Source organism: Ictidomys tridecemlineatus, chromosome 8, assembly GCF_052094955.1.
Source record: "Ictidomys tridecemlineatus isolate mIctTri1 chromosome 8, mIctTri1.hap1, whole genome shotgun sequence".
NCBI lineage: Eukaryota > Metazoa > Chordata > Mammalia > Rodentia > Sciuridae > Ictidomys > Ictidomys tridecemlineatus.
The window spans coordinates 45681659-45707673 of NC_135484.1; the positions used below are offsets into that span (position 1 = coordinate 45681659).

The 26015-nt window shown below is 35.2% G+C and overlaps 1 pseudogene across 1 annotated transcript; it reads right to left on the reverse strand.

Moving 5' to 3' along the window:
• Positions 1-7460: 7460 nt before the first annotated feature.
• Positions 7461-17437, reverse strand: LOC101966514 (RWD domain-containing protein 1-like; annotated as a pseudogene). Its single transcript, XR_013424530.1, has 4 exons — positions 17414-17437; positions 11491-11625; positions 10744-10806; positions 7461-7758 (listed from the first exon to the last, which is right to left on the reverse strand). The product of XR_013424530.1 is annotated as an RWD domain-containing protein 1-like (transcript).
• Positions 17438-26015: the final 8578 nt, after the last annotated feature.

Consider the following 26015-nt stretch of genomic DNA (forward strand, 5'->3'; position numbering starts at 1 on the left):
TGCAAATATTTTAATTTTCCAAATTCTGGTAAGTGTGTGATGTCCATCTGCCAAATATGGTTAGGTATCAGTCCTCTAGGATTGACTCCAAGATTAACTTGTGGTAAAAAGGTCACACAATTTTGACATTGTTTTATTATTTGTCTAGCTTGTTCCTTAGTTATTTTAAAATGCTTTTGTAAAGTATTAGCATTGACATGGAACTTTTTATGAAAATTTGTAGCTTCTTCTAGTGTAGAAAAAATATGTATGTCATGTGTAGTTTTATCTGCAAAATCATTGCCTAAACTAAGGGCTCCAGGCAATCCTGTATGTGTCCTGATATTTCCTATAAAGAATGGATCTTTTCTGTCCTAGATTAGGCGTTGTATAGTAGAAAACAAAGAGAAAACAATAGAGGAATGGGTAATCCTACAAGCATCTTCAAGGGATACTATAGCATTAACTATATACTGACTATCAGAAAATAAATTAAATACAGAAACTTTAAACATCACAAAAGCTTGTAATACTGCATTAAGCTCTAACTTTGAGCTGATTGTTTGGGTACTAAAAATATAAAAGTTTGATCAAGGGTAACTACTGCTGCTGTACCATTATTTAACCCATCAGTGAATATATTTGGAGCATTCCTGATAGGTGTTTTTCTTGTAGTTTTTGGAAAAACTATAGGATGAAAAGACCAAAAAGACAACAAAGTGTTAGATGGTAAGTGGTTATCAAATGAAACATTAGATTTACACATGATTATTGCACAAGTATTTAACTCAATACCTAACTCATCAATTTGATCCATAGTATGTGGAATAATAATTTTACTGGGAGAAATTCCAAACACTCCCTTTGCTGCTTTTATTCCTTTGAGTATCAATTGTCCTACAGCCTCAGGATACCTAGTAAGAATAGTGTTAGGAGAATAAGATAAATGTATCCACAATAATGGACCTTCTTGCCAAAATACTCCTGTAGGAATATTTTTTGTTGGTAGTACACTAAATATAAAGACAAACTTATATCAATTCTATCCAAATGCATATTTTCCATATATGTTTCAATGATTTTTAATACCTTTCTTGCTTCAGGCGTTAACATTCGGGGTGAATTTGGATCTGATTGACCTTTTAGGATATCAAATAAAGGTCCCGACTCTCCTATTGGTATGCCTAGATAAGGCCTTATCCAATTTATGTCTCCTAATAACTTTTGAAAATTGTTAAGTGATTTGATTTGATCTACTCATATTTGAATTTTTGGTGGATGGACCATGGTTGAGGATAACAGAACTCCTAAATAATTAATTGGAAAATTTAATTTTACTTTATCTATTGCTATCTCTAGATTATAATTTTTTAAATAAATTTGTAAGTGTGGCATAACATTCTAGCAATGTGTTTTTATCTTTATGTGCTAATAATACATCATCCATATAGTGAAATATTTTTAGTTCATGATTTTGATTTCTAAGTGGCTGGGTTGCTTTGTTAACATAAATTTGACACATAGTTGGGCTGTTAGCCATCCCTTGAGGGAGCACTTTCCATTCATATCTCTGATCAGGACCTTCATGATTCAGTGCAGGGATAGTAAATGCAAAACGTGGACTATCCTCAGGATGAATTGGAATTGAATTAAACCAATCTTTAATATCTATAGCTAAAACATACCAGGTTTTTGGCAAAGCAGACAATTGAGGAATCCCTGATTGAGCAGGTACCATAATAACCATATCATTATTAATGGCTCTTAAATCTTGCAATAATCTCCATTTACCAGATTTCTTTTTGATGACAAAAATGGGAGTATTATGGGGAAATACAGAATATTGTATATATCCCTCCACTAATTGTTGTTTGACCAGGTCATGGGCTGCTTGTATCTTTTCTTCTTTAGTCAGAGGCCACTGAGGAACCCATACTGGTCTTTCTGATTTCCAAGTAATTTTTATTGTCTCAGTGACCTCTCTTGAAAACCCAATCCATGTCTATCTATTTCTTGATCTATTTGTATTGGTGCCAGTATACTTTGCCCTTTTTCTCCTAATCTTTTTCTTTTCATAAAACCTTGTCTAGCCATAATAGTGGGAGCATTTGGATTGATGTTATTTGTTAATGTCAAACCTAATTGATCTAGGACATCTCGTCCCCATAAATTTATGGGAAGATGATCCATTACATATGGCTGTATAGTTCCTTCACATCCTTCAGGATCCCTCCAATCTAATACCATTGCACTTCTATGGGGATTAGTTGCCACTCCTAGGCCTCGAAGCGTTTGAGTGGTTTGTTGTAATGGCCAACGTTTTGGCCATTCCTGATGAGATATGATGCTAAAGTCTGCACCTGTATCTAGTAGCCCATTAAATTCATGTCTTTGAATATTTAGTTTTAGCATTGGGAGAGAATCTAAATTGAAAAAAAGCATAGTCCAATCTACACCTGTGGAGCCTAATCCCCTAGAACCTCTTTCTATAGTACTACTGGAAAATTTGTCGTGCAGGCTGGGTATTATTAATAACTGTGCTATTCTATCTCCTGGTGAAATTACTGATATACCTCTTGGAGAGCTAGCTATAATTTTTATTTCACCTTCATAATCAGGATCAATTACCCCAGGACTTATCATAAGTCCTTTTAGAGTAGAAGAACTGCATCCTAATAAGCCTACTGTTCCTTGGGGAAGAGGTCCTTTTTCTCCTGTGGGAATGATTTGAACTCCCATCTCTGGAGTTAGTACTGCTCTGGCAGAGGTGCAGATGTCCAACCCTGTGCTCCCTCTGGTTTGTCTGATGAGAGATATTATGGATAATGTGTCCTGGGCACTACCCTGATTGTGTTACTGGGTTCCTCCAGTTCCCCATATATTTGTGGTCATGGGCCCTGGAGCATTGGGCCCCCTGTCCTTTTTTTGGCAATGGAGCCTGAATCCTTTCTCCACAATATCGTGAGTAAACACCTGGCCCTTGTCCATTTTTTGATAATGGAGTACCCTCTATGGTGGTTTGAGAAGCTGAATTGAAATGCAGTTGCAATAGAGACCACAGCTGATCAAATAGGGAGATAAGGAGCTCCCTATTCTACTCTTCAGAATTATTCTAACTTGAGGCAGGTTGGTTGCCACAGGTGGGAACGCAGAGCAATATTTGTGCAAACTAAAGGAGATACACACTGCTAAATAAACTTTTGACTTTTTCTGTGTTTAGACATTTTGATGATAATAAAAAAAAGGAAGATGGAGAAGTACACAGCAATGCAATTCAATTGTGTAGGGCTTGTGGAATAAGATGCATCAGGAAACATTTATAGGCAAAGCCCAGTGAAAAGTTTTACTGTAGTTGACCAATAACTCAACAATTTTCCATTTCTAAAAGTGAATCATTAAATATTATCATCCCCACCCTTACAGATGAGACAAGGATCAGACAGGTTCAGTGAATTTTCTTCAAGTTCACACTACTTGTGCATGACTATTTCAATCCTCACCATTCTAAACAACTGTACCATACACTTGCACACTAAGAAATGTGCCAACATAATTGGTGAACTAACATATTAATTTTTAAATACTAAATCTTCACTCTTATTTCTTGTTTTCTCTTGTGCTAAAGCCCCTCAGCACTGGCTCAAAGTATGCAAGTTCATTACCAATTGATTTCCAATGAAGATAGACAGAAAAACACCAACCATTCCACATAATAAACAAATGTGCAGACTTCCTATCCCAAACAAAATCCCATAAAATTAGTTAATAATAGGAAGGAAAGAGAATAGTGGCAAATATGATTTTACTTAAAATACAAACTTCATCAAACCTATTGTTTCCCATTTTCTAATCATTGATTTTGTTATTGCTATAAAAAATTATTTTAGTATTGGCATATAAGTGCATCATGAGATAGTTTATGGCCCACCCCTGCCACCTGCTTTTGGTGGTTTAAATAATTCATCATTAAAAAAAAGGGGAGAACTAAAGATACTTTGTTTCCAAATTATTTTCAATGAATCCCAGGGTGCATCTTTCAGATAAAAAATGGTTCAAAAGTAAAAAATTTCCAAAAGTAAATACTCTTCACCTCTGTACAAGAAAAGAAAGTCAGAAAAACTAGCAAAGTGTTCTTTCAAAGAAACATTGTTGCAAATATAGAGATGAGGTGGAAGTAGAAGAGGAAATATCTTAAGTAGGTTTAGGATGAGCAAATGCCTAATAGAAAAAGCCAATAGGCAGGAAAACAAAACAATTATTTAAAAACATTAATTAAATGTAAAAGGAAATGAAAAGATTTGGTTAACTATGGAAAACAATTCTCTTAGTTCTTTGAAAACAACCCTTTTTCTCATTAGTCTCTTTCAGAGACTACACTTTTCCAAGAGCATGAATCAGTCTGTCTCTCTTACTCTTCCTATCTCCTCTTCCACCCAGTGCTCTCTTCTCAGTTGGCCTAATATACCTAAAATATTTAGCTGCAATCACAGAATTGAGAAACAATGAAAAGCCACTTAACTTGGTGGTTCAGGACTGCAAACAACACCATTTGTGTTGGTGTGCTTACTTGTGGCGTACTGGGGAGTGTCTTTAAAAGTGGTTATTACAGAACCTAACCTATATTTTCGTGTGGCTACATGTGGATAAAGTGCTTGTCAGAAAACACAGGTCCAAACTGCATTATTTTACTTCCTTTCTCAGTGAGGAGGGAAAAAACATTCACATTACCACAAATGACAGGTGGCACACAGTAGCACTCAAGTGTTAACTGAATCAGTTGCTCACCTTACTGGCTCAATAAGTCAGCTTAGTTAACAGATCTTTCAAAGTGAACATTCCCAATCAGCAACACCAAAGTAAATTTGTGTGTATTTTTCTTGCTTTCCAAAGTGCTTGTGAAAATGAAATTTTTAAAAGTTGAACCAAAAAATGAAAACTGGGTTGAGGTTCAGTCACTGAGAAAGGATAATGCAAAATAAGTTTAGATGTAAGATTAAATCATCATAGACCATTTTTAAGTCTTTTGATGACTTTAACCAACAATTATGAGTTTAACCAACAGAATGACCCATCAGCCACCTTCTTACACAAGTAACTTCATCAAAAGTTCACATGAATCCACTGAAAATGAAACCTGAAAACCTAACAATATACCTTTTTGACAATATTTTTAAATGTCACTTTGACACAGTTCTTAAAACAGCTAATTGTTGTTGTTCACATATATACAGTTACACAAATTCTTACTTTTTATGTCATTTCTTTGAAAAAGTTTACCTACCATTCAGTGTTCTCAAAAAACATTCGCTACAGTTATTAAAGAGTGTGATTCATTTTGACAACAAATCACATAATGTCTCCTACTTTTACCATCTGACATGTGTATTCTTCAAAAGACAAACACCATATATTGAGGCAGTTCTCCTGCTTTTCATTTGTACTTCAACACACCTAACAAAGTGTAAGCACACAAATACTGAAAACCCACAATAATTTTCTTTGTCTGGGATCCAACAATGCATCTCTTTCCTTCATGGCACATGTATCTTGAGTTTGTGACAATACCATCAATAAACTCATTCTTTCCATTGAGTTGTGACTGATCACTCCCCTTGGTTCTATCCCAAGCAGGCAATGTCCACATAACTATTTAATGTGCTGCCTTAGATCACAACCTGTTCAGCCTTTTACCCAGGAGAGCCCCTCTGGGAAAAGAACATCGAGTAATGTGGAATCTACTACTGTCCAAAGATGTAGCTGGCAAAAATGAAATTTCTTTGAGTTCTCATGTTTTATCTTTTGAAGTACATCATTTTGCATTCTATTCCATAATTCATTCATTCAACAATACTAGCTGCTTACTCCATGACAGGCATTACTAGAGTACACTGTAATTAATATAGTTTTTATTTTTAACCTGGTAAAATTTAACTTGGCTCAAGTAGAAAAACTAAACAAAGATTTGCCCAAATCCAAGAAAAAACAGATAATTCAAGACATGCTAATTATTGCTTCATATACCATTAGTCATGCTATTGCTCATCCTGGGAGTCTGTGTGCTCTGTTTTGAAAGCTGAATCTTGATTTAATTCCCAAAATAACACCAAGCACAAACTGAATACCTACATGAAAAGACTTGGAAATGATATTAGGACTAACCAGGTAATATTTATTTTATCACTAAGTTTTGCCTATAGTCTGAAATGACAAAAGTGGAAAGCCATTTCAATACCTGGAGGAAATGTATAAAACTCATTCTTAAAAACAACATGAAGGGGAGAAAGGAATCTTTTTTATTTTTTGGCAGTGCTAGGGATTCAATTCAGAACCTCACACGTACTGGGTAAGCACTCTACCACTGAGCTACATCCCCAGGCCTGGGAATCATTCTTGACACTGTGAGGTCATGTCTTCACTGAACACAGTATCACATGGCTCCTCATTGCTGTCTTAGCCCCAGTTAGTCTGCTTCTTCTACGTGCTTATGCATCTTTTAAACAGCTTTCAGCAGGATATTTTAGATAAAACAAAACCTCATGTAACCATTTTTGTATCTCTCCCTGCTATTCTGTTCTATTGCTCTGGCATCAAGACTGACTAGAAGTTTCCTTAAAAAAGTAATAAATTACCCAATGATAATTTGGCTTTTAATAACAAAAGTCCAAGAGTCAATGTGGGTTTGACATATTTTGTTTGCAGGTATGTGGAATGCATCTTTTTTGACTAAAGGCAGCTCTTTACAACAGCACAAGTGATTTCCCACTGGATTTGGATCAATCCTCCATGGCTTCAAAGACTGGAAAACTCACATGCAGCCTGGCTGTCACATATGGTACTCCCAAGTCAATCATTTCAAATTAATAAAAAGACAGCCTTACACATGTATTGAGATTGATGTGTGTTCCTCTTGCACACAGTGTATAACTCTTATAATTCAGAAAACTTCAGTCTGGCTAATTAGAAAGCAGCAGGGAAACACTAAAACATACAGATGTCACAATTGCATGACAGTAGTTCAATAAGGAGTGTGCATCAGAATCACCTGTAGAACTGGTATGCAATTTCACTGTTTAAAAATGCAGACTGGGACTTACAAAAGTCTTAACTGAGAAGTCACCTAAGAATAAACATCTCTTAAAAATACCACAAATTCCGACTCCAATCCTACTATTATATTAAATCCATTTTTTCTCTGCATATATTATGGGCTCTGGTTTTATTAAGACTTAAGTTTATTGTGTCAGAAGGATCTAGGATTAATGCTCTATTTGCCTCAGCCTTCTGATACAAATGATAACACTTAGAAACAAAGAAACAACTATCACCAGCAGAGAAATTCTGAGTTATTCTGGTTCTTCATGTATGAACCCTCACATGCCAAAGCCTACCCTCAAATTTTGGTGTTATTGGAAGAATCTCTCTTCAACACTAAATACCTTTAACTATGTAATATTCTGCTTATCAATTAGAAGACATGAGCATTCTATATTTGAAACTTTAAGGTCAGTTTATTAAGTCAGTGATGAAAGTGATCAGAAAAATAGTCTCCTGAAAATTATTTTTTTTCTTAGAAAAAAAAAGAAAGGAAAATCAAAACCCTCTCAGCATAGCCACAGATGCTGTGGCAGTCAACTTCTCTGCAGATGGAGACAGTTCATTAGTCTGCTGAGTCACTCCCTGGGTCAGCAGGATTGTAGTCTGGATCATCTTCATCATCCTCCAACGCCAAGTCATCCATTTCCTGGAACAAAGACTCATCTACCTCCACATTGTTTCCAGCTGCAAAAAGCAAAACAAAATTCCCTCTCAGCTTTATACTCAAAAAACAAACATAGAATTCACTGGATTACCAGACAGAAGCTTCTCAGTGTATATAGGAGGTGTCACTTATGAAATCCCAAACTACTAGTGCAAATGACATCTTTCTTTGTCGATAGAGACTCTTAACACTTTAAGAGGAATTTCATTGCTCCAGGTCACAGTTCAAAAATCTGTTGTTATCCTGAAAGACTCTGTGTCTGATAGAAGAAAAAGTTGGCTCCGATCTACATATTGTGGGGTCGGGCTCCAAATTCCTTAATAGGACACCCATAGCACAAGAGTTAATAACAAGAATCAACAAATGGGACTTACTTAAACTAAAAAGTTTTTTCTCAGGAAGAGAAACAATAAGAGAGGTAAATAGGGAGCCTACATCCTGGGAACAAATTTTTACTCCTCACACTTCAGATAGAGCCCTAATATCCAGAGTATACAAAGAACTCAAGAAATTAGACAATAAGATAACAAATAACCCAATCAACAAATAGGCCAAGGATCTGAACAGACACTTCTCAGAGGAGGACATACAATCAATCAACAAGTACATGAAAAAATGCTCACTTTCTCTAGCAGTCAGAGAAATGCAAATCAAAACCACCCTAAGATACCATCTCACTCCAGTAAGATTGGCAGCCATTATGAACTCAAACAACAACAAGTGCTGGCGAGGATGTGGGGAAAAGGGTACTCTTGTACATTGCTGGTGGGACTGCAAACTAGTGCAGCCAATTTGGAAAGCAGTATGGAGATTCCTGGGAAAGCTGGGAATGGAACCAACATTTGACCCAGCTATTGCCCTTCTCGGACTATTCCCTGAAGACCTTAAAAGACCTTACTACAGGGATACTGCCACATCGATGTTCATAGCGGCACAATTCACAATTGCTAGACTGTGGAACCAACCCAGATGCCCTTCAATAGATGAATGGATTAAAAAAATGTGGCATTTATACACCATGGAATATTACACAGCACTAAAAAATGACAAAATCATGGATTTTGCAGGGAAATGGATGGCACTAGAGCAGATTATGCTTAGTGAAGCTAGCCAATCCCTAAAAAACAAATACCAAATATCTTCTTTGATATAATGAGAATAACCAGGATCAGAGCAGGGAGGAAGAGCAGGAAGGAAAGATCAACATTAAACAGATACAATAGGTGGGAGGGAAAGAGAGAGAAAAGGGAAATTGCATGGGAATGGAGGGAGACGCTCATTGTTATACTAAATCACACATAAAAGGTTGGGAGGGGAATGGGTAAATAAACAAGGAGAGAAGTGAAATACAGTAGATGGGGTAGAAAGACAAGATGGGAGGGGAGGGGAGGGGGGATAGTAGAGGATAGGAAAGGGAGCAGAATACAACAGTTACTAATAGGGCATTATGTAAAAATGTGGATATGTAACAGATGTGATTCTGCAATCTGTATTTGGGGTAAAAATGGGAGTTCATAACCAACTTGAATCTAATGTATGAAACATGATATGTCAAAAGCTTTGTAATGTTTTGAACAACCAATTAAAAAAATAAATAAATAAATAATTAAAAAATAAATAAAAATTAAAAAAATAAAAAATAAATATTAAAAATTCAAAAAAAAATTGTTGTTATTGTTGTTCTTAAGGGACCACCATAGAATACATATTTATAATGTGGCATGTTATATACTGAAGATATGTTGCTCTGGTTATATTAACTATCAATAAGACTTATACCAGAAATCTCTCATACTTGCTAATTAATTGACAGATGGAACTTGACCTTTTCTTTCCATCAAGACTCCTTGTAATCAGTAGACTTCTCAAGATTTCATGTGTCTGAGCCCTACAGTAAGCAATAGCCAGGCTCCCCATTAAACATATCACTCTTCACTTTATCTGAAGTAGATAAATAAAGGATAGCATAGCTCTAGTGAATCCCCACACATTGTAAACTTCCTTCCCTCTCAGATTCACTTACTGACATTCACTTCAATGAGAATATAAAGAAAACAAGTGTTATTTCATGCCTATGAGTAGATCAGAAAGAAAAATATGAAATGCTAAGCCCTAGTCAAAGAATAACTGTCTCTGTAGGGTTTCACAGAGCAAATGAAATCTAAAATATCTTTGTGATATATTTGAATTCACCAAGAAGAAAAGGTCAGGTGAAAGTAATTGTTGGTAGAAATGTATACAAAAGCAAGAATAAGAGTAAGACCTTGAATATGTCGACCTGGAAGGCAATGTTTTCTAGGAAAAATACCAACAGATAAAACATAAGGGTCAGACTGAGGACAGCATAAGTCAACCCTTTTTTCAAACTAATGGAAACCAAGAAAGAATTTCAAAAGAGAGGTTTTATGATTAAATATAGGTTTTAGAAATGCCATCTCAGAGGCAGCAACAATAAAACATATAAGGACATTAGAAGGAGGAACAGATTTGGGGATATAGTTTCAGAGGCTACTACAAAAGTCCAAGTGAAAATGATAAAACCTTCAAGTAAGAGAACGAAAGTGATGAAAAGACATTTCAGAGGCAAAATCAATAGGTATGTTTTGGTAACTTACTGGATATGAAGAGGCAGCAAGAGAGGAAATACTAGGAGTTCTATATCTGAGGTTTTCCAAGCTCCCTGAGAGACTATGGAAAATCATTCCCATAGACCTGTGATGCTAGAAATTTTAGGGAAACAAGTCATCTGAGTCACCTGTTTTCTTGTCACCATAGATGTCTACCTGTTCCTATCTATAGATTGTTTAATTTATCATAAAACGTTCAAATAGTACATTGTTGTAGAATTAAACATTCAGTTCAAATATATTAACTGATCAACTGTTTTTGCTTCAAAATGAATTTTTTCATCTGTCTTGGGAGGAAAAATTTACATTGAATTATCACTCTGATCTTTAAAATTAAAGACAAGATTATACACATATGGAATTCTGATATTATGTCACCATCCTCAAAGAACTGGATATCAGATGTGTCAAGATTATGATCTGTTTCAAACAGCTGTTTCCCTAAAAGATATAAGTATGATTAACTCAAATGGCATAGTATTCATTCACCTTCCCTATGAACATTGAAAAAAATATAAAAACTCAGGAAAACAAGTCTGAAAATCTATCTTCCTACAAATTTCAATAAATTTATGAACTCCATTAGTAGCTAGGATGTATATGAAATATGTTCACATTAAAAAGGAACAAGTGATAAACCTAGTCTATGTAGAGTACTAGAAAAGTGAGATTGCTTCTATATAAAATGTAAATATTCCTGTATTTCAAAATCTATTAGTTGTAATATTTGTACCAGAAATCAGACATAAAAATTCCTCATAACCAGGCACAGTGAAACATGCCTGCAATCCCAATTACTTGGGAGACTGAGGCAGAAGGATTGCAATCAAGACAGGCCTTGTTATCTTAGTGAGACCTCATGTCAAAATAAAAAATGAAAAAGGGCTGGGGACATGACTCAGTGATAGAAGGTCACTGGAATATATCCTTTGTACAGGAGAAAAATGAATTATAAATTATACTTTAAAAAATAACATCATGTTAATATATTTTCTCTTTTTGTCCTAGATGCCTACAAATATTATTGTCTTATAAAAATCTGTTCAAATGATCCTCTTGCTGCACAAGAAAGGATACCAAAATATTTGAGGGTAACAGAAAAAAAAAGGTAGGGGAGTATCATACCACTTAATTTATATTTTTCTGCTTGCTCTTCTTCTTTTATCTGTTTTTTCTTTTAATTTGCAGAAGTTCTACATCAAACTTGGCCTCCCAACTTAAGAAATTCTCTATCTTAACAGAAGTGCCATGGAATAATTGCTTAGAAAATAAAAATTAGTACACCAAAAACTGAAAAATAAATATTAAAAAATTCTCTTTCTCTCTCTTCTCTCTCTCTAAAAAAATAAAAATAAAAAAATAAAAATAAAAATTGCATAACTCACCAGATTGACACGAGAGTTTCACAAATAAAGCCTAACAATATCTTCTGGATAAATAAGTATAGCAGCTTAAAAGAGAAGCCACTTATAAGAAAAATTAATGTTTGAAATTTTGAAACATTTAATCTGATTTCTGTCTGACCTGGCTGCTTTCATTGGTTTTGGCAGCTTGCTCTGGAAAAGCCCATTTTTTAACTTATTATAAAAAACAAAATAATAAACAAAGTAATTACTATATTTACCACTGATATTTACCATTAAGAAGAATGTTGTCTGTTTTATTCATTTATTTATTTATTTTAATATTTATTCTTTTAGTTATAACTGTAAACAACATCTTTATTTTATTTATTTGAGTTTTTTTTATTAGTTGCTCAAGACAATACAATGATCTTGACATATCATACATTTGATTCAAATAGGGTATGAATTCTCATTTTTCCACATGTACAGATTGCAGGATCACATTGGTTATTCATCCATGTGTAGCAGAATGAAATTCAACCCCTATCTTTTACCCTGCACAAAACTCAATTCAAAGCTCATCAAGGAACTAGGCATTAGACCAGATACACTGTGCCTATTAAAAAGGAGGCCCAACTTTCCATCATACTGGCTCAGAAACTGACTTTCTCAAGAAGAAGCACAAGAAATAAAATAAAAAATCAATAAATGGGGGAAAGGACTGTAGCTCAGTGGCAGAGAGCTTACCTAGCCTATGAGAGACACTGGGTTCAATCCTCAGCACCACATACAAATGAATAAAATAAAGACATACTATCCACCTACAACTAAAATATTTTAAAAAATCAATAAATGGCATGGTATCCAACTAAAAAGCTTCTTCACAGCAAGGAAACAATCAAGAATGTGAAGAGAGAGCCTACAGAATGGGAGAGAATGTTTGCCATGTATGCCTCAGACAGATCATTAATCTCAAGGATATAGAAAGAATTCAAAAAAAATTTACCACTAAAATAATAATAATAATAATAATAATAATAATAATAATAACAATAATGACCCAATTAATAAATGCACAAAAGTGATCTAGTCTGTTGGTGATGCTTTCTATTTTTTATTTGATGTATTGTTTCCTTCATTTCAAAAATCTTAACACCAAAGAAACAAAGAACCCAATCAATAAATGGGACAAGTACCTGAACAGATACTTCTCAGAAGAGAATATACAATCAGTCCACAAATATATGAAAAAATGCTCAACATCTCTAGCAATTAGAGAAATGCAAATCAATACTACTCTAAGATTTCATGTCACTGCAGTCAGAATGGCAGCTATTAAGACTACAAACAACAATAAGTGTTGGTGAGGATGTGGGGGTAAAGACACACTCATACATTGTTGGTGGGACTGCAAATTGGTGCTGCCAATATGAAGAGCCGTGCGGAGAATCCTTGGAAAACTGGGAATGGAACCACCATTTGACATAGCTATCTCACTTCCTCAGTTTTGAAGACTTCAAACCAACATAGTACAAGGACACAGCCACATCAATGTTTATAGCAGCACAATTCACAATAGCTAAACTATGGAACCAACCTACATGCCCTTAAGTAGATGAATGGATAAAGAAAATGTGCTATATATACAATGGAATTTATTCAGCATTAAAAGAGAATAAAACCATGGCATTTGCAGATAAATGGATGGAGCTGGAGAATATAATACTAAGTGAAGTTAGATAATCCCCCAAAACCAAATGCTGAATGATTTCTCTGATTTAAGGATGCTAATTCATAATATTCTGCAGGGGCGAGGGGGATGGGAGGATTAAATGAACTCTGGAAAGGACAAAAGGGAAAGGGGGAGGGAGTTAAACAGATGGGGAATAGGGGCAGGAAAGACAGTGGAATAAGATGCACATTATTACCTTAAGTACATGAATGAAGACACAAAGGATGTGAATCTACATTGTGTACAACCAGAGATATGAAAAATTGTGCTCTATATGTGTAATATGAATTGTAATGCATTCTGTTGTCATATATAAGGAATTAAACTTTTAAAAACTCAGAATAAAACAGGAAAATCTTCCTGTTGGATTTAGCAATTAATTCTTAGATTTGACATTTTAAGTATAAGCAGCAAAAGAAAAATACAAAATAAATTGTGCTTTTTCAAAATTGAAAAAAATAGGTTATTTGTACTATTAAAATATCAGTTATTTTTAATAATATAGTGACTAATAACATTATTACTACTTAAAAAAGAATACAAACAACAATAAGTGTTGGCAAGGATGTGGGGAAAAAGTCAAACTCATACATTGCTGATGGGATTGGTGCAGCCTATATGGAAAGCAATATGGAGAATCCTTGGAAAACAGGAAAAGGAACCAGCATTTGACCCAGCTAACCCAGTCCTCAGTCTATACCCAAAAGACTTAAAATCAGCATACTACAGGAACACAACCACATTAATATTTATAGCAGCACAATTCACAATAGGTAAACTATGGAACCAACCTACATGCCCCTCAGTAAATGAATGAATAAATAAATGTGGTATGTATACACATGGAATATTATTCATTAAAAGGGAATAAAATCATGGCATTTGCAGGTAAATGGATGGAGTTAGAGAATATAATGCTAAGAAAAGTTAGCCAACTCCCAAAAAACAAATGCTAAATATTTTCTTTGATTTAAGGATGCTAATCCATAATGTGGTTGGGGAGGGGCATGGAAGAATTAGATGAACTCTAGATAGGGTAAAGGGGAGGGAGGGGAAGGGAGAAGGCCTCCAGGTAGGAAAGACAGTGGAATGAGATGGACATCATTACCCTAAGTACATGTATGAAGACATGAATGCTGTGACTCTAATTTATGTACAACCAGATAGAAAATTGTATTCTAGAAGTGTAATATAAATTGAAATGAATTCTGCTGTCATATATAACAAATGGAAATTTAAAAGAAAGAAAAAAATGGGCAAAATAACTTAACAGGCACTTTACAGAAGAGATATGAATGGTCATCAAAAATATGTATTAAAAAGTTCAATATCTTTAGCCATTAGAGAAATGCAAATCAGAACTATACTGAGACTCCACTGTACTCCAAGCAGAATGGCATTTATCAAGAATACGAGTAACAATAAATGTCAGCAAGGATATGGGGAAAAGGGTTCACTCATACATTGCTGAGCGGACTTCAAATTGGTGCAGTTGTGGAGAGTGATGACTCGAACCCTAGTCTCTGATTCCCTCATGGCTTCATTTGTGCTGGGAGCTGTCTATACAAAAGTGCAAGTTGAGATGCCCCAATTGCTATGGTAATGATGGCCATAGGTGGCTACAAGCAAAGGCATGCTGCTCTAACAGTTAGAACCTTGGATTCAGACACCAACTCCTGGGGTAGACAATTCTGGGCATGACAAGATGACCTCAAAGTCTCTCAAGTTTTGCTGCATCCTTCAGATGGCCTGCTTTGCTAAAACTTTCTCACAAATAACCTTCTGATGACAAAACCTATATAATGAACATGTTAAACAAGCTCTAGTGTCAGTCAAGCCTCTCCAGGGCTTGGCTATCCACCTGGCCCCAGCTTTGTCTTCTATGTTTGTCTGTTTGTCTATTGTTCATCCCCACATCAACTTTCCAGTTTCTGAATTAACTGTCACACTGGTTGTGATATGCAATCACTCTAGAAGGCAGTGTAGAGATTCCTCAGAAAACTAAAAATAGAAACACCATCTGATCAAGTTCTGTCACTCCTTAGTTTATAACCAAAAGACTTAAAATCAGCACACTATAATTATGCAGTCACATCAATTTTTATAGAACTCAATTCACAATAGCTAAGCCATGGAACTAACTAGGTGGCCCTCAACAGATACAGGCATAAAGAAAATGCGGTATATATACTCAATGGATTATTACTCAGCCATAAAGAATAATGAAATTATGGCATTAGCTGGCAAATGAATGGATCTGGAGACTATCATGCTAAGTGAAATAAGCCACTCCCCAAACTAAAGGCCAAATATTCTCTCTGATATGTGAAAGCTAAACAACAATCAGTGGGCAGCAGGAATAGAACTTTATTGGATCAGACAAAGGGGAATAGGTAAGACAATAGAATGAATCTGACATAACTTCCCTAATGCATCTATGAATATATCTCCAGTGAACCTCCACAACATGTAAAAGGACAAGAATGGGATCCTAACTAGAACATTATACTCTATGCATGTATAATATGTCAAATATCCTCTACTGTCATGTATATCTAAAAAGAAAAAATGAAAAAAACAAAAACAAAAACCTCACCCTTATTTGACCTCTGAGTTCAAGCAGGATGAGAGCTCCAGCAGGATCTGGCTAGGTACTTTCCTTAAGGCCTTATAGGACTAAAATCAAGTTGTTTTCCTTTCTGATGACACTGTGGAAGAAAGCAGTTCCAAGGTCACTCATGTGTTTTAATGCATTCAGTTCCTTGTGGTTATTAGACTGAGGTCTGCCTTTCCTTCACATGTGGTTCCCTCCTTCATCAAATCAGCATTAACTTGTTGGATCCATCTTGGTTTTCTGATCTTCTTTTCTGCTTCATGGGCTTGTAAGAAAACACTGCGATCTGCTGGAAAATAAAAAATAATCTCCCAATATTAAGGCCACCTGATTAGTAATCTTCATTCCATGTGCAAGTCTTTTTGCAATGAGATAATGCACACTTACAAGGAATGGTGCATGGGAACTTCATAGGAGCAGCATAATATATCTACCACATAATTCATGTTTCACACTTAAAGCTTAACAGCTGCCAAGTGTTCATCATTTTCTATGAGGTAGTAAGATATCTTTTTATTCATTCTCTTCTGTATTATATAAGGATGACTAGAGAAAGTAGTAGGACAAGAAGTAACTAATTCTCCATGGCTTCATTCAGAAACTGCATTACTGGTGCTACGCAGCCTGGAGGTATAGTAGGTGATCTGCAGAATACTAGTCCTAACACAGAGAGAAGAAGGCTACAAAATGAAGACTTTTCACAGCTGAAGCATGGCATGGCCATCTTTCATCTCACTGAATCTTAAATATGGACCCTGGGTCTCTTCATGACGAAGAATATAGAAAAGTAAAGCACTTAAAGAAAAAGTGGATGTAGGTCAAAAGGATGAAGCCACCATAGGGAACATAGTGGCCATGTGTGCAGATGACCAGTCGCATTCCTCAGTATTCTGGATGCCAGAGCAGCCCTCCATAACCAATGTCACATTCTGCAATCCCACCAGAGCCTGGGCCTCTCATCCACACCTTGTCAGCTCCCACAGGAGGAACCCAGGAGTCTGCAGTTACCAGTTAAGCAAAGAAGCCTGGATAATAATGATGCAGACAACATTACGACATTTAATATTCCTTAATTATGAAATACAAATAGTAGATAAGGCTACAGAGAACACCTTCATGCTTACACTGAAGTCACATACACCCACCAATCAGTTTTAGATACAGAAAGTATCTTTCTCTGATTGCATTCCCCTCTTTGCTACACCCTCCCACAGAGAAAAGTAAATTCCTACTGATGTTGCTTCATAGATGTGTTTCTTTGACTTGATATGTCAAGTTGCTCTCCAAATTGTGTTAATTTTTATTCTGACCAGTAATACCTGAGGTTCCTGTTTCTCTATATCCCCTTGGACTTACCCTGTCTGGCTTATTTTCAAGCATCCTAGTGATTGGAAAGTAGTTTCAATTTGTATTTCCATGATTACTACCAAATACAAAATTGAAGATATCTGTTAATACCCCAATCAGATTTCCTTTTGTGTGCTTATTCATTCATGTTTTAGTCATTTATTCCATTGGAGTGCTTTTATTTTTCTTACTAAAGTAGTTCTTCATACCTAATTAATCTGACTCTGATATTTTTATGAAAGATTAAAAGGTATAGTCTTTATTACATTTGGTTTAAATTATTCATTTCTAAGTCAGTCCCAGAAAGTCAAAGGTTGAATGTTTTCTCTGATATGCAGAAGCTAATCCAAAATGGCAAGGGGGGATTAATAAGAAAAATATAGAAGAAAGATCAGTGGAACAGACAAAGGGAAATAAAGGGAGGAGGGTATATGGGATAATCTGACCTAACTGTCCAAGTACATATATGAATACGCCATAGTGAATCTCACCATCTTGTTCATCCACAGGAAATTAATTTTAATAAACTATAAGTGAATAGCAGAAATATCAGTAGAGCACAGGAAGGGAAGAGGGGTGGAAAGAGGAAAGAGTAAGGGGAAGTATTGGAAACAGAATTAGAACAGATTATATTCCATGCTTGTATAATTGCATCAAAATGAACCACATTGTCATGTATAACTAAAAAAAATTGATTAAAAAAAAGAAAACAATTGGAGTGCAAAATAGTTTGCAGTTATCCTGGCTCTGGAATTACTTAAGCTTGCCTACTGATAAAGATGGGGGGCTTAATTTAAACTAATGTAAATGATGATGATAATATTAAGTGGATACTCATTTTCTCAGGAGTTTATGTGATTAACAAAAGCACCCTGAAGTGCTTTTTAAAAATACTTTATTTTAATTTAATTTTTTAAATACTTTATATTTTTATATTTGTTATTTCCTTTACTATACTACATATCTATTTTTCCTTTTACATATAGAAGAAATATTTGAGGCTTTGGCTCAGAGGAAAGAGTGCTTGCCTGGCATGCATGAAACGCTGGGATCAATTCTTAGAACCACATAAAAATAACATAAAGGTATTATGTACACCTACAACTAAAAACTAAATGTTTAAAAGAAATTTGAAATTAAAATCATATCCTTGTATTCCTATTTACTTATATGTGAATTTCCTTATAATAATGACATTATCTAAAACATAATACACTTATCAAAACCAGAAAATTCAATATTGACATGGTCCTATTATGTAAACAACAAATATATATTTTAAAATGTTCAGTTGTAACAACAATGTCCTTTATAAATTTTTTCTGTGATAGGATCAAATGCAACATCATGCATATTTATTAATTTATTTATATTTGTGCCCCTGGATATAGAACCCAGTGGCACTGTAACACAAAGGTACACTACCAGGCTCTTCTATTTTTCATTTTGAGACAGTGTCTAATTTACATTCCCAAACTGCCTCAATCTTGCAATCCTCCTGCCTCTGCCTCCCAAATCACTGAAATTACAGACATACAGTACTGTGTCAGACTGTTCTTTGTATTTAATTGTCATGTGTAGCTAGTTTTCTTTAATCTCAAATCATTGTCTGTCCTGCTTGCTTACTCCTTTTTGGCATTTATAAAAATAGTATATGGCATAATGGGGTTAACTTTGAGTTTATCTGATGTTTACTCATGATAGAATAAGGTTGAACTTTTTGACAGGAATACCCTGAATTCAATGTGCTCTCAGTGGTCAATAGGAGAAATGTAGGTTGGCTTAATGTCAGTATTAGGGATGCTACTTTGATTAACTTGGTTAAAGTGGTGTCTACCTGGGTTTTACAAGTAAAATGACTCTTCTGCACTTTATTAATTATTTGGCAGTGCATTCTTTGAACACATGTAAATAACCTCTTCCTCATTCAAGCATTCCCTCCCATTATTTCTTCTATATTTATTTCTTGATATTTAGGTCCAAAGAGATATTGTTCCTCCTCACATATTTAATCATGCCTTCATTTATTACCAGTACCCATCAGAGATATTTTATCTAAATATGTGAGGCAAATCCACCCCATCATCTCTTTCTGTATAGTCTGTGAAGGAAGAATGATTTTCCTTCATGAATGGAAAAGAATTAAAAGAATTTTTTTCTCATAAACATTGTATGAACTCTAAATTTCAGTGTAATTTCAGGGAGTTTCATTTTCAAAATGTTATGATTCATTTAATATGTCTCTGATCACTTTTGTATTACATAGTCAGTTTGAGCAATAGTTGCAGAAACTACACCTGGCTGTCTACATGAACATTGCTTTGCACTGCTGCCTATTGCACTACAAGTCACAGTGATGTCATTGTAACACAACAGTGCTTCATGTGGCAGGTGTTTTGTCATACCCTGGTAGTTAGTTAATGTTTTAAATTTACCAGTGCATATTTAGTGTGTAAAATCTAGAAGGGAAAAGTGTACTATGAGTGTTTTTAAGGAAACACGGAGTGCGGATTACTTCTTATTAAGGAAGTTGGCAAAGTACCCATTTGACTATCAAATGCTGAAGAACATAGTGTATATCAACATTTTCAGATTAAGCAATCATCACAATATTCCCAACTCACAAGAAAGAAATGTTTAGAAACATTTAGAAGCTTAAAACCCATCAAGTTCCAAATTTTTAGTTTTGCAAATATTTCAACACAGGTTAATGCAAAGTTATTGAAAATGTTATATTTTTTGCTCCATTTAAGCTTTTATAGGTGTTCCACATCTGATAGGATGGGACAAAATATTAAACATGGTTTCATAGATTCCATATTAGAAAATAGTCTGCCCTACTTGGCTATCAAATGAATCACTGAGATGTTGACTTATTATAGATTCATTTTCATGGTTTTGTTTTTATAAAAAATATTTCAAATGAGATTTAATGAGTGAGGCCTTCTAAAGAGTCTAGTTTTGGAAAGAGTAACACTTTTTAAATGCATGTTTTTTACAAACAAGAAAAGGAAAAATAAAAATGATGCTGGAAACAAACTTCTCAGTATTCTTTTGTGAGACAAGCAAGGTAGGCTGTTTCCTGCTGTTGAATCAACTAAATGATGTTTGATTAAAGCAGCTGAAGACATGTGCCCAGAGAAAATATACGTGCCTAATATCATACCTCCTTCCAAAATGAGTGCACTCTAATTTTAGTTCAGGTATTGACAGGAACTGTTATAAATTAGTGTTATCTTTGCATCTGTTAGTAACATTGGGAACTTTTTTCTTACTTGTTTGTTGTCAACACCTGAATATTACTTCATTCTTGCCACTTTTCCTGAAAGGCCTTAAACTTTTAATGTCTGTCCCACCTAGTAAGGTTTGTCTTACCTTTATATAAACTCATATTTTCTCATTGTACTGAAATGGTTGTAATGATTATGTATTGCAAAATTCAAATTGTTGCTGAAGTGGTCAGATGTGATACCTGCAAGCTGGCTCTGGTGTCTTTTGACTTTGTCATTATTCTTTGTGTGAATCTTTACACTCTGGTACCAGATGTCCCACATCTATCCTTACCTGCCCCACCTCTGCACTCAGCCATTGCTCTGGATTCCTCTCAGGCCATCTTACTTGCTAGATGCACATAACATTGTGTGGTTGGGAAGAAGGGAATCAAAACGCTACCTCTCATTCCTCACAGAAATAGCAATTATGAAATTCATCTGGAAAAATAATAGACCCAGAATAGCTAAAGCAATTCTAAGCAGGAAGGATGAAACAGGTAGTATGGCTACACCAGAACTTAAACTATACTACAGAGCAATAGTAACAAAAACAGCATGGTACTGGCACCAAAACAGGCTGGTGGACCAATGGTACAGGATAGAAGACACAGAGACTAATCCACAAAATTACAACTACCTTATATTAGACAAAGTTGCTAAAAGCATGCAATGAAGAAAGGATAGCATCTTCAACAAATGGTTCTGGGAAAACTGGAAATCCATATGCAACAAAATGAAATTGAATCCCTATCTCTCACCATGCACAAAAGTTAACTCAAAATGGATCAAGGATCTAGGAATTAAACCAGAGACTCTGCATCTAATAGAAGAAAAAGTAGGCCCTAATCTCCATCAAGTGGGTTTAGGCCCCAATTTCCTTAATAAGACACCTATTGCACAAGAATTAAAATCAAGAATGACCAAATGGGATGCATTCAAACTAAAAAGTTTTTTCTAAGCAAGAAAAATAATATGTGAGGTGAATAGGGAGCCTACATCCTGGGAACAAATTTTTACCCCCCACACATCAGATAGAGCTCTAATCTCTAGTGTATACAAAGAACTCAAAAAGCAATACAAAAAACAAACAAACAAACAAACAAATAACCCAATCAACAAATGGGCCAAGGACTTGAACAGACACTTCTCAGAAGAGGATATACAATCAATTAAGTAATATACGAAAAAAATGCTCATCATCTGAAGCAATCAGAGAAATGCAAATTAAAACTACTCTAGGACATCATCTCACTCCAGTAATGACAGCCATGATGAAAACAAACAACAAAAAGTGCTGTCGAGGATGCAAGGGAAAAGGTACACTCATACACTGCTGATGGGACTGCAAATTGGTGCAGCCAATTTGAAAAGCAATATGAGATTCCTTGGAAAGCTAGGAATGGAACCACCATTTGACACAGCTATTCCTCTTCTTGGACTATACCCAAAGGACCTAAAAACAGCATACTACAGAGACACAGCCATATCGACATTTATAGCAGCACAATTCACAATAGCTAGACTGTGGAGTTAACCTAAATGCCCTTCAATGAATGAATGGATAAAAATAATGTGACATATATACAAAATTAAATATTGCTCAGAACTAAAAAATAATAAAATCATGGCATTTGCAGGGAAACGGATCGAATTAGGGCAGATTGTGATAAATGCAGTTAGCCAATCCCCAAAAACAAATCCCAAATGTCTGATATAAGGGGGTGACTCAAAATGGGAAAGAGAGGAAGAGCATGGGAAGAAGATTACCTCTACATAGGGAATAGAGGTGGGAGGGAAAGGGAAGGAGAAAGGGAATTAGATGGATGGTGAAAAGAGACCCTCATTGTTATACAAAATACATGTATGAAGATGTGAGGAAAAAAAAGAATAGCATTACCCTAGATTAAGTAGAGAGAAGTAGAGAAAGGAGAGGAGAGGGGTTGGGGAGATAGGAAGGATAGTAGAATGAAACAGGCATATTATTACTGTGTGTATATATGTGACTGCATGATCAATATGATTCTGCAACCTGTACACTCAGAAACATGAGAAATTATATTCCATCTGATTCAAATGTATGATATGTCAAGGTTATTGTACTGTCATGTGTAACTAAGTAAAAAAAAAACACTGCTTCTGCTCATGGAAGCAGCTGTCTTATTCGCTTAGCTGTTATTACTGACTGGTCTAGATGTCTCACAGCTGGTAACTATGAGGAATCAGCGAGAAAAAGAGAGAGGAGAGGAATGCAAAAGAGTCTAAGAACCTGAAAAGACCCCCTTATACATTCGGTTCATTAAAATTTGTATAATGAAAGAAATTCTTATTGAGCTTGTAATAATAATAGTCCTATTTCTACTCTTCACAGTATGTTGATCATCACAAAATGGACTATTTCAGAAACACAGACTTAGTTGACAAATCTCATGAGGAATAAGAGACAGGTTTAATATTTATAAACTGAAATTAGCCTCAGATTACATCTTACTTTCTAACCAAGAGGATTTGTACATTGAAAAGATTCAAGATCTCCCCTGGGATCAAATTCTGTATTTAGCGGGAACCTGAGAATCATTATCTAAGAGCAGCTTGTATGAGCAGCAAAAGACTGAGGAATGACTCAAAATTCCATGATAGATGTTAGAACAGACGTGAGATGAATAACAGTTATGGTGGAAAACCAAAAGGTAATATCCACCATTAAAACAAACAACAGGACATCAATTAGAAAGGGCAACTCTATGTGTAGTGGAAAACAAATTTATGTTCTTAGTGAGTTCATATAACCCACTTGAAAGTTTATATAACCCACTTGCAAATTTATATAACCACTTACAAGTTTATATAACCCCTAGAGTATTCTGTAGCTACTGCCAGTTAAGCAACAGAAGGCACAGACTTCTTGAGATTATGTAAGAAAGGACCTGAAGAATGATCACCAGCCCTGAGATGGGCTGGAAAGAGGCTTACCATCACTCAGGTACAAGGAAGCTGTCCTTGTAGATTTCAAATGCATTCTTGTCTTTGTTTCATAATTGCTGTAATTCAGTAAATGTGCCTTCTCTTCTCCTAAAGGTTTTTAAGTATCTCCAAAGATTTTGATCCCTTTAAAGAACCAGGGATAACCTGATATGCTTTCTCCAGTGTCAACAAAATCTTACCCAATTTATAAGAGCTGAATAATTCAGGTTCTAATACACTACTCACTGGCCAAAACAAACTCTATAGGGACTATTTATTCCTCAATGACAGAGCAGTTCCTGTCAGCCTAAAATTTTTGTGAGAGCTGGTTTTCCTTCATCAGCTGATCTCAACAGTGAGTACTAACAGAATAGATTCAGAGACACTGTCAATTCTCACCGCTTTGGAATGAGAGATTACTATTTGTATTTACCTCTTTTTCTCCCTAATTATCTATGAACATCCCCTACCCCTTTTCTTTGGGACTTCCATGATGGAATAAGAAGGAGACACAGACAGGCTTGCTACTTATACAATCAGCTTCTCCTACATGCATCAAAGACATGCAAACTATACTGAGTAGCCAGAGGGCACCTACCTGATTCCTTCTCACATGCAGCTTTCTCCTTTGCTTCTGTGATACCACAGGTTTTAAATTTCTTTCTCCCTTTAGACTGAAAGTTGAGTGATTAAATGTAATAAAGAAGAAAATAGAAAAATTTCATTCAAATGTTTGTAGACACTGCCTGATGCTCTTTCTCATCACCCAGCATTTCTCAAACCATTGGTGATATTTCAGGGTATGTATGGTGGTGTTATGGGCTGATAGGAAGGATGTGGTAGGGATCACACTTCACTTTTGGCTTTCTCCTCAACTTATATCTCCTACTATGGGCTTCTCCATTTATCCATGTGATGCAGTATAAATTCTCCCTCACCACAATCTGAAGACTGAATTCTCCAAGATTTTTCCTAGGAAATGCAGGATGTCAATATCAAAATAGCTCTTCATCTGCCTGTATTGAAAACAATCTTTTGATGCATCACCCTAGCTCTTCTGTCCCCACTATTCAAAATTTTATGTTTCTTAGATGTCAACTTAATGAGGGGAAACCCCTAGCAGCTTAGTAGGGCCTTAATTTTATCTTTCATTTGGTAGCCAAGAAACTAATCATGAAGGCATCACCCAGGTGAGTCTAACATTAATCATTTTCTGTTCTTATTCTGAACACAGACTAAATTCTGAATTCCTCCTATTGATCAGGTAACTTGGATTGTTTGTAAAGAACTCAATGTTATTTCTTGACATACAATTTAAACAAAGACAAATTTGTAGCTTTTTAGCAAATTCAGTTTCTTGGTATGCACAGAATCTTAAAAAAATAACTGAAGTCTATACTGGTTCTAAATATACTATTATTAGAACTACCAGATTGTCTCAATCATGTAATCTTCAAGGAAAGATTTCTCAGGAAGATCTAATAGAAATGCTTGGCTGGTCTGAATATTGTAGTTAATCTAACTGTGGAAATACACAGGGAAGCATTCCTTTTGTGAGCAAACTCAGAGGGGGTAACTGGCATTCTGTTTCCCATCCTTAGAAAGCCCTGCAGTTTCTCCTAGGAACTAGTAAGATAATGAATACATGTGCTATGTCTAGCTGCCTCGGCAATGCCCCTAGAGTCTTATCAGCCTCAACCTTGATTTTAGGCACACAGCTCCTGGGACAACAACAATGTTTCACTGAGCTTAAACCTGTCCACATAACAGTAACTTTATACAGTGGACTTTCTTGAGAGCTACACAAAGTTCCTAACATTGCACATTGCAATTTAGTCTGTAACTGAGAGATAAGCTGCATAATGTTGCTAAGTCTGTAACCTGCCTAGTAATACAATGAACAGTATATACTAATGATGCCAATGACTTAAAGTAACCTATGGATATAAATAAAGCTGACAGCTTGGCCATTCTGCCATCTTTCCTCCTTCTGCATCTTGTCTCTGTGTCTCCCTTTTTATGTTCCTTACAGAATTTTAATATTTGTCTTTACATCGTTTGCTTTCTGCTTTTGTTTTAGTTTATTATTGAGATTCATACAATTTATGATTTTAAAATCTCCTACTGTAAACTATGATAATTTTTATGAAGTAACTTGTAACTATGAGGGCAGATTTCTGAAGTAAAAGCTGATTTAAAAAAGCAAAGCATTTTCATTTTTCACTTTCAACAGTATCTCAGATCCCTAATTAAGAAGTTCCTTTCAGAGACAATGTTATGTATACTCTAGAAAAACATTAGAAATAAAGAACTGAAGAATTTCTTATTTCTACAACAATCAAAAATATAAGGAATGAAATATAAAACACTAAGAATTT